A 7,535-nucleotide genomic window follows, 5' to 3' on the forward strand; every position below is an offset into this window, starting at 1 on the left:
AACCATGGTAACTGTTTCATTTACTTTATTGAGCTATTTGTGATACAATAAGCATATTAAGTGAATTTTACAAGCAGAATTCAATTGTTGCTGTGACCAGGAAATATTTAGAACTAAAATTCAAATATGTGTTGTTTGTTTGTAAAGTAGTTTTTATTAGGTATTGTTACAAAGTATTGATAATTCATGTCTTGACATTGATTGGCACAAAGTACTACATGTCCTTGGTCAGTAATACATGGGATATAATGACTGCTCTTCTGATAAACATTGTATTCAGTATGTCAGGGTCAACATAAGGCTGAGGCTAATGTTGGGTCATTTCGACACTGTTACCTTCTCAATGCCGTGGGGGCAGTGGCTAAAGTATTAGCTGGTCACGCAGAAGGCCTGGTTCGAATCCCTCCTCATGTGGGAAGCCCATTTCTGGTGCCTCCCACCAACCATGATCTTGCTGGAATATTACTAAAAACAGCGTAAAAACACCCTCAACAGTGTGATTTGTTTGTTTGATATTTAGCTAGCACTTAGCAATATTCCAGCTATATTACGGCGGTCTGTAAATAATTATCCCCCGCCGCGCGAAAGCGCGAAGCGGGGGATATAGTATTCACGACCGTCCGTACGTCCGTCCGTACGTCCCACCTGTTTGTTGCCGCGATATCTCAAGAACTAAACACTGGGTTGTCTTCATATTTGGAACTATGGTGTATATACAGACTCCGCAGACACCAGTCGGTTTTGGTGACCTTGATCCCATTTTCAAGGTCACAGCAGACAAATCTGCTTTTAGAGTTGGAAAACGGTGTTGCCGCGATATCTCAAGAACTAAACACTGGATTGTCTTCATATTTGGAACTATGGTGTATATACAGACTCCGCAGACACCAGTCGGTTTTGGTGACCTTGATCCCATTTTCAAGGTCACAGAAGACAAATCTGCTTTTAGAGTTAGAAAACGGTGTTGCCGCGATATCTCAAGAACTAAACACTGGATTGTCTTCATATTTGGAACTATGGTGTATATACAGACACCGCAGACACCAGTCGGTTTTGGTGACCTTGACCCCATTTTCAAGGTCACAGCAGGCAAATCTGCTTTTGGAGTTAGAAAACGGTGTTGCCGCGATATCTCAAGAACTAATCGCTGGCTTGTCTTCATATTTGGAACTATAGTGTATATACAGACACCGCATACACCTGTCAGATTTGGTGACCTTGACCCCATTTTCAAGGTCACAGCAGGCAAATCTGTTTTTTTGAGTTGGAAAACGGTGTTGCCACAACATCTCAAGAACTAATCGCTGGATTGTCTTCATATTTGGTACTATGGTGTATATGGCGGGGGATATTTCGTCACTCTGTGACAAATACTTGTTGAGTCTGGACCAGACAATCCAGACATTATGAGCATCGATGTGCCCTGTTGAGATACGATGACATGCACCAACCAAGTCATCGAGCCTGAAAACCCCAGTTGGGATACAGTGACATTCATCAACCAATTCATCGAGCCTGACCACCCAATTCCGTTAGTTGCCTCTTACTACAAGCATGTGTTGCTGAAGACCTATTCTAACCTGGCTCTTCACAGGTCATCATTACAGAGTGAAGTGCGACTCGACAAAATATAATGAATATATTAGATGTGGATAATAAAGCAATTATTACATTCAATTTACGTATCACACTTAATTTAAGACTCATGTATGTCCCTTGTGTGTGAAATCAGTGCTCCACACATACAATAAATCTCGATATAGCCCCTAGCACATAAGTGCTAATATTGTTTGTATACGGAACAGAACCAAGAATGATATGATTCCACCCACTGTGTATCTTCCTTTGCCAACCTGATCATGGTTGGTATTAGAATATCCTCTGCATGCTTATTCTCATACTAGTTATGTTATTAGTTTCAATTTCATAAAAACAATATCAGAGTTCAGTCATTTACATGTGGTATTATGAGTGTACAAAAGGTTTGGTATTTGATCATGAACATTCAAAAGACATGGATATGAAGCTAAAACGTGTTTGCATCTCATGCATGTTAGTCTTACCTACATCATGTTATCCTTGGCTACATGTGTGAATGTTGATGGGAGATATCTTTAGCTCACCCTCCCTAATAGTATTGACAATTAGAATATTCAAGTTTTTCATGACACCATGATTTGCACTCAACCATTTTGGATTATGTTGTTTTTCTTTTCCTAGAATTGTTTGCACAAGTTTTTCTGAAACTCACTGTAGATGTTAGTCACCTTAATAAGACTGAGGCATCAAATTGTTTAAAAAAAAAATAATAATTGAGGTGAGCTACATAGTTTTGTGGCTCTATGTCTAGTACAGTCATGCCCCGCTTATACGGACTTCAGATATACGGAAACCTCGGTTCCCAGACGATTTTCATTCAAAACGAAATAATTACTTTATAAATTTACCCGTATATATACGGAAATTAAGGTTGATATAGTGAATACTCCATATAACTGCACTGAATGGGCGATCTTTTTCAATTTATCTTCCCTTCACTAACCCGCTAGGTGCGCTGACCCGGACGGTCCAACCTTAAACTGACGGCGCATGTGGTATGCGCGATACGAGCACTACATGTTACTATGACGTCTATAGACAGTTAACTAGTACAACCTTCACCTCTGTCGGCAACGGTCACACTTGTGTGCGGACAGTATATCTTTTCGCCTAAACAATTATTTATTTATTGCCATGTCCGGAAATATATGTTCCTTGATATAATTATACATCAGGGATGACCACGACTGATTATATTGTATAGTTAACCACTAGATAGGCGTTCGAAGCGATGCGGTGAAATCAGCTGATCGTTCCTCCCAGGTCGCTTTGTTGACGTTTTGCAATCGGTACTGAAAGTGTTGCCCTTGATGTATGATTATGAAAATTAAGTAGATTTTGTATACGTTCCTATATCTATGTTGTAGCATCGCCGAGCAGGCCACATCATATGCATGCATTTCATTATGTTAAACTGTGAGGCGATACGTTACGCGAAATGTGAAGGTCTCATGCAACGTTGCCCGTAGGCTCAATGTTGTGAATATTGACAGCAACACATGTAAGTATTTGTCAGATACATAACTGAGAGCAATGAGAAATGTTCTCAAGAAATTGTAAGAGTAACGGGCACTGTAAAATTACGTCATCAACTAGATATCATGATACAATCTTCAAAATAAAAGAAATGGAAATCACTGAAATCTGTTTTGATATTTAAGGGTTAAATGGTGCATGTTGTATACAAGGATTTTATGTATATGAATGGTAGCTGTTTGTTGCCAAATACTACCATGATTATATTTTAATATGATCAATGAAAGATATATATTATTTTGGCCTTTTTTTAATTTTACAAAGCAGAAAAAACCCAATTCAGACACAGGGGACCCTATAAATTAGTTAAAATACATATTCAAGAGTATTTGTACCAACTACAATTTTTTATAAAATAAAACAATATATTCATACTAATTGCCAATCTCTATAATGTTGTTTGTGTATTAACAATGCAGTGTCTACATTCAGTTTGCATTGACAATAATCATATGATTGTGACACAGATAAAGCTGATTCTTAACTTCATTAGGCCTTGCTTTTTATGTTTCCTTGTTCTAAACTGATGTTTCAAATTCCAACAAACAAATTATTAATGTTTTTCTTTTTTCACTTCACACCAAAAGATATCTGCATTGCACAATGACTCTTATTATTTTATTTAATATCTTGGCACACTTGTGCATGTGTACTAGTATTGGGACTCTGGTATTCTTTCAGGTTTGGAGAATCAATCAATTCATTGTGAAAACATTTTTAATTTCTTACATAAGTTACTTTGATCTTGATAAGATCAAACTAGATCCAAATTAATTTGAGAAGATTAAATTATGCAGTCTATACATTTCAGACAGTCTGTCTAAAATCCGGTCCTATTTTTAGTCAATAATAAATGAATGAAAATTTAAGAAAAAATATACCTTACCTGAGTGAATCAGTCAATATGCATATTGACTGAAATGTTCAGTCAAAATACATATTGGGCCTGATTATAGACACTGACTGTAAAATATGTAAGTATAATCTGTTATATGCAAAAACAAATAACATAAATAAATCCATTTATCTACATGGAATGACTGGGGTTCAATTTCCATTTATTTAACTATCAGAAGATTTGATGATAAACTTTCATATTCATATTTTCATATAAAATTCATATTTGCTATATGATAATAATAACTACAAAATATACTTTAAAATACAGGTGTCTTGAAGTACTGTTGAATGAAAATCAGGATACTTAGATACAGCAGGATAGTGTGTGGGTTTGTATGGGAAATTTGTCAACATTAAAAAAAATATAATGTTACTAAAACAAGAAGATAAAACTTTGATTTAGATCTATTTATGTATCATACACATTTTGTGGGGTATTCAGTATGATTTGTTGTTTGTTGGGACACATCTCTGTAATTAACTACTATTTTAAGAGCATGAGTATCAGAATTCTGTAAGAAATGATGGATCAATGAATTAACACCTGTGATGACTCAGAGCACTTAATGGTGGGACACATGTTATAAGGGGCAGAATAATATGGGTAAATCTCTTATTTCAAAGTATGATGACTAGTATGCATATTGCAACTGAGTAACTGAGTGCTTAATAGCTGCATGGTAGATGTTCATTAGGCCTATTTGTACAAAAATAATATAAATTTAAATATTCAGATGCAACTTTAACTTTGATATAAAAAAAGTAACATTTAAAATCAGTTGTTTTATTATTTTGAACGTTATTTCTTCTTAAAATATTTGTAAAGGCACGGATGTATACTTACTATATAGATCATTGGTAAAGGCCTGTCAAAGATGTCTGTGTGCTGCAAATGTTGGCGTATCACTAATTTTATTAAATTGAACTTCGTGGTTGTATTTGTTGAGATTTGAATGCATGAATTGTTGGAGGAAATCACACAAAGGCTGATAAATAAAATGAGTTTGCATTATTTCATCGATGCAATATGTTAGCCCAGACTGACAGAATGCCTCGCTGTTTTCTGACGTAGAAAATACCGTGACAATATACCATTTTTCATGACGTTTTCCCCGCTATATTCCAAAGTGACAATTCGTCTTGTAGTTGAAGACTCAACAAATGTTGATAATATAAACTAATAATCTCTACAAAATATGTGCTAGTTAAAAATATTCAGTTGTAAACGACCGTTTTTGAACGAAGGTGCAACAGGATAACTCTTTAGCCTGGCTCCGTCTCTACATGTCAGTCGTTGTCGCAGCGCGCATTGATCCGGGAACCAGACCGGAAGCGACAGGTTGGACCGTCGCTTATATCATTTCAAAAGGAGAGTTATCGTCCTTTGGAACAAAAAGATCGCCAATTGAATTTTGAACCAAAAGCACAGTGTGGGGTTTTAATTGTTAATTTGAATACATATAAGTTTAAATCTACAGTAAGCCAACTCTACACTGAAAGCATTGTATGTGTATCTCCTTTCTACCATGACAAAATTATTGTGAAATTATTGTGAATTATTGTGGGTTTTCCATGTCTATCAAGGACACGCAGACATTAGCCTTTTAACAAAGTATGGCCCTATATCTGCTCAAACACTTTTTGTTTACATCGTTAGACCTTTAGGGCATATATAACAGGCATTTAAAGTGTGTAGCATACCTACTTCTTAAGCTAACGTGGGCACATGTAAAGAAAGCCTTACAAGGTTTGGTTGTGCGCTATGTCACTATTGTGACGTCACACTGCCCATTGTGTCACAAAAGATATCACATCACAGTCGATACAGAAGAGGACAAAATTTCAAGCTCTGTTTCCAAGTGTCTTAGTGTAACTGCAAGTAGTTATTCAGGGCTCCAAGGTGCCCACTTGGTCAAATTGTGTCACCAGGTCCAGTATCTTCATATTCTGTGAAAAGATGATCACCTGTTCGTCAATTATTTAATAAATACTTCATCGGTTTATGTATTTTTATGTAAATTATGTATTATCACAGTGATGAATAGCTACGTATTTGTAGCAATGGTCTACATGTTGGTTTTGTGTAAATGGTATTATCTTGGTATTATTTTATTTTTGCTGCATATAATTTGTAACTTTGTTTACGAATTGACAATACATTAAGTAATAAAGATATTGCCTCACAAAACATTTGTTTTTCTGTATTGAACTTAATCGTGGACTATGAGATAGGGTAGCCTTGTGGTTAAAGCGTTCGCTCATCACGCATTCGGTCCAGGTTCTGTTCCTTGCATGGACACATCGTGTGAAGCACATTTCTGGTGCTCCCTGCGTGATATTGCTGGAATATTGCTAAAAGCGGTGTGAACCATATTTTCTGGTTTGCTCACTTGCTTAATCATCATGGATTAACATAGGAGGTACAAGGAAATATTTAAAAGAGAAATTCAGAAAAAGCACTGTAAATAAATATTGGTGTATACCGGGGAATTGTTTGTTGGACTGCGAACCATGACATACACCTTCCCAGAGTGATGTTTACGCGTTTGCCTTAACAACTGAATGGCAATAACATTGGCGTGCACCCATAGCGTTGGCTGTTCGACAACGAATCCACACCATTCTTGCTGAACTGCCAGGCCACATTGAAGAATACCGACACAGAAACCAGATAGTTTTGTTTTGGACCTCGACTGCATTATATCCATATTCTATACAAGAAAAAAATATGAAAACAACAACCAGTAAATTGACCATGACACGTGAACAAATTACCAGTTCTGATTTTTCCAGTTTCTTCACGGACGAGAACTGATTTGAATGACAATGCGTCTTCAGTAGAGACAGAGTATGGTTTCCCTTCCCGCCGCTTTAAGCAAATTTCAAGCAATAGCACGGCCGGGTACAACTGAAATGTGTTTCACACAATGTATCCATGTGGGGAATCGAATCCGGGTCTTCGCGAACGCTTTGACCACTATGATACCCCATCGCCCCAATAGGTTGAGGGACCCGGGTTAGAATAGGTCTTCAGCAACCCGTGCTTGCCATAAAAGGCGACTATGCCTGTCGTAAGAGGCCACTAACGGGATCAGGTGGTCAGGCTCGCTGATTTGGGTGAAACATGTCATCATCTCCCAATTGTATGGATCGATGCTCATGATGTCAATCACTGGATTGTCTGGTATAGACTCGATTATTTACAGACCGCCGCCATATAGCTGTGCGGCGTTAAACAACAATTAAACAAACACTTAGTTGATGGACCACGATCTACACATCCAGCCACGCGGTCGAAGGGAAGGAAATATTTTCATAAAAGGCATTTGAGATTTTATTTTTAAAGCGTGTTTCTTATTATATCAAGGCGCTTAAAACGTTGGATACGGTAGTTGTTATCACACTCGTTATTCCAGTCGCCTCGCACATCCATAATATGGCAATATAATAACTCAAAATAGATAAAGCCAAAGCTAAAATCTTAACTCCTGTATAAAAAT

This window comes from Haliotis rufescens, unplaced genomic scaffold, assembly GCF_023055435.1.
Source record: "Haliotis rufescens isolate VD_foot unplaced genomic scaffold, xgHalRufe1.0.p SCAF_7, whole genome shotgun sequence".
NCBI classification, from domain to species: Eukaryota; Metazoa; Mollusca; class Gastropoda; order Lepetellida; family Haliotidae; genus Haliotis; species Haliotis rufescens.